Below are 3,584 nucleotides of genomic sequence, written 5' to 3'. Positions count from 1 at the left end.
GCCAGCTAGCCCTGCTCGCCACAGAAACTGGTATGACGCTCTGAACTGAGTAATATGAATAGTGTACTTGTAACTTCCCTAGAACCCCAGGCTCTCAGGGATGACTAAGTCCAGTTCCCATGTAGTGCTTGCATCCATTCTGTTGGATCTAGGGAACATTGTCATACACCAAAATTTCCCCTCACTGTGGTAAAATAGCTTGGCTGCCATAAATATGACAGAGGCTTCTGGTCAAAGTGCAGAATTGTAAGAAATGTCAAAAGTTGAGGCCAAGTTATTTGGGGGACGATCCCTGAGCCCCTCACTGGTAGTAGGAACTTTGGAAGCACTAATGGAGTCTTTTATTAGGGACTGCCTTGGCATGCTCTGATCACCATGTAGATGGCTATCTTTCTTGCCCTTAAAATGAGTTTCAGAAGAGGCACATTCCCCTAAACAACTTTTGCTTGTAACAATAAAACCCAAAATTGAATAACTAAGACCCAGGGATAAAAGTCACCAGGAGAGGGGTGCCTGGGTGGTTTAGTGATTAAGCGTCTGCCTTCAGCTCAGGTCATGATCCCAGGGTCCTGGGATCAAGCCCCACATCAGGCTCCCTGTTTGCTGGGAAGCCTGTTTCTCCCTCTCTCACTCCTGCTTGTGTTCCCTCTCTCATTGTGTCCCTCTCTCTCTGCCAAATAAATAAATAAAATCCTAAAAAAAAAAAAAAAAGAATCATATAATATGTAATCTTTTCTTATCTGGTTTCTTTCACATAGCATAATGTTTTTGAGGTTCTTCTATCTTATACCATGTATCAGTACTCTGTAACAGTTAATGCAAAAAGTATTCCATCTTGAGAGTATATGCATTTTATTTATGCATTCCCAGTCTAATGGACATTTGCTTGTTTCCATTTTGGGACAACTATGAATGATACTATTATTTATTCATGTATAAATCTTTGTATAGACCTATATTTTCATTTTTCTTTAACTTTTTGAGCATTTTTGCTCAAAACTATTTTTGGAGGCTGCATCATTTTACATTCCCACCAATAGTGTATGAAGGATCCGGTTTTTCCACAATCTTGCAAACTCTGGTTTTTGTCTCTTTTTTATTGCAGTCATCCTGGTGGGTGAAAGGATATTTATTTATAGTTTTCATTTGCATTTCCCTCAGGCTAATTATTTTGAGCATCTTTTCATTTGTTTATTGTCTATTCATATATCTTCTTTGGTAATATGTCTATTAAAATATTTTGACCATTTTTTAGTTGGGTTACTTGCCTTCTTATAATTGAGTTGTAGGAGATCGTTATATATTCTGGATATAAGTTCTTTATCAGATACATGATTTGCAAATCAGATACATCAGATACATGATTTTCCCCAGTCTGTTCCTTCTTTGACTTTCTAAAATGACCATAAAATAAAGCACACTTTTAATTTTGATGAAGTCCAATTTGTCCATTCTAAAATTTTTTATTTATTTTATTTACTTTTTTGAAATGGATCAGTTATTTAATTCACAAACTCAACTTGTGAAAGAAAACACAGAGCGGAGGTAGCCCAGAAGCTATCAAAGAGCTTCGATTTTTGGCAGAATTTTAGAGTCCACACTTTCTGATCAACTTTGAGCTGCTCTGTAGTCCCACATTTCTCTTTCTCCATGTGGTAGGAGAAAGAGAACAAAACATCAGTAAGGTGTTTTGGGATTTTCACACAGTTCATATCAGTTTTGGTAGAGGTAACAATGACAGATTTCTGGAGTGTTCCACACAGGATAACTCAATTGAGGGCCAGAGGGCCAGCCACAAGTAGCAAGTCACTGCTCAGATGCGTCAGGAAAACCAGCATCTTGCCTCTGTGGTGCCCAGTGAGGACAGTGATAATGGTGCCAGGAGTGATCCTAGCTTGAAATTTTCTCACACGCTAACTGAAAGGGTTTTTTTGGTTGGTGTTATTGTTATTTTTGTTTTGTTTTGTTTTTAAGATTTTATGTATTTATTTGAAAGAGAGAGCACAGAGGGAGAGGGAGAAACAGACTCCTTGCTGAGGAGAGAGCCTAACATGGGACTCAATCCCAGGACCCTGAAATCATAACCTGAGCCAAAGGCAAGATGTTTAACCAACTGAGTCACCCAGGCAACCTGACTGAAAGGGTTTTGTTTGTTTGTTTGTTTGTTTTTTGTTTTGCCATGGATCAACAACATTTGAGGCACATTTTCAGTAGGATCATACCTAGGCATTTTGTGAAGTTTAACCACTCCGGGACCACCATTCTTGTCACCACCAGCTGGTTTTATGACAGTAGCAACAACCTTCTTCTTTTTCTTATCACCCATAGATTTTGTAACTGAATACTTCCTCTTGTACATGGCCTTTCTGGAATAGTTAGCTGACCAGGAATACTGGCCAATTCCTTTGACCAGGACAAGGTTTTGGCTACAATGGGACTTCCACCTCTTTGGCCTGGAGGTTACAGTTCTTAACCTTGCCACCAGCATCAGGCTTCCTCCTCCTCTTCTTCTTTTAAAATTTCTTTATTTATTTGAGAGAGCGGGGACGGTATAAGAAGAACGAGCATGAGACTCCTTAAGCAGACACACCGTTAATTATAAAGCCCACTGCAGGGTTCCATCCCACAACCCCGAGATCAGGACCTGAGCCAAAATCAGGAGTTGGTCATATAGCTGACTGAGCTACCCAGGTGCCCCCAGCATCACACTTTTTGGCTTCAAGTTTCTTCTCTTTAATATCCAGCTTCTCAGATTTTTCACCCACCATCTTTCAAGATAAGAAAGAGCCAATTTATCATTTTTTAAAAAGGTTTTATTTATCTATTTGACAGAGGGAGACACAGCAAGAGAGGGAACACAAGTAGGGGGAGTGAGAGAGGGAGAAGCAGGCTTCCCATCAAACAGGAAGTCCAATGAGGAGTTCGATCCCAGGACTCTGGGATCATGACCCAAACCAAAAGCAGACATTTAGCGACTGAGTCTCCCAGGCACCCCAATTTATCATTTTTAAAGTTAATTTTTATGTGTAGTGTGAGGTAAAGACTTAAATGCATGTTCCTAAAAATGGACATCCAGTTCTCTTCAGAACCATTTGTTGAAAATTTAGCTCTTTGCCCCATTGAATACCTTGGCAGTTTAGTCTAAAGTCAACTTACCATAAATGTGCAAGTTTATTTCTGGACTCTCAATTCTGTTCTATTGATCTTCTATCTTTATGCAAAGGTTCTATTGAAAACTTACTAAAAAGTTAGTTTTAATAATCAAGATGGTAAGTTTTAAAATCAAGAAGCCCTCCATTTTGTTCTTTCTCATAAAAATGGCTATTTGGGTTTTTTAATTCATTTTCATATAAATTTTAGAATTTTATTGCCCAATATACAAAAAAAAGGGGGAAATTTTTATTGATATTACATTGAATCTGTCTATAAATTTGGGGAAAATTGCCATTTTAATAATATTGAGTATTGTAATCCATGAACATGGACTGTCTGACCATTTATTTAGACCTTCTTAATTTCTTTTAGCAATTTTTAAATTGAAATTCAATTAGCCCAAATATAATACATCATTAGTTTTCTAATCT

General features: G+C 38.0%; 1 pseudogene; it reads right to left on the bottom strand.

The window, feature by feature from the left end:
* Positions 1–1,515: 1,515 nt before the first annotated feature.
* On the bottom strand, positions 1,516–2,768 carry LOC131839916 (large ribosomal subunit protein eL6-like; annotated as a pseudogene).
* Between the last annotated feature and the right edge of the window lie 816 nt (positions 2,769–3,584).

Source organism: Mustela lutreola, chromosome 8, assembly GCF_030435805.1.
Source record: "Mustela lutreola isolate mMusLut2 chromosome 8, mMusLut2.pri, whole genome shotgun sequence".
Lineage (NCBI taxonomy): Eukaryota > Metazoa > Chordata > Mammalia > Carnivora > Mustelidae > Mustela > Mustela lutreola.
This window is presented reverse-complemented; position numbering and strand designations above follow the sequence as displayed.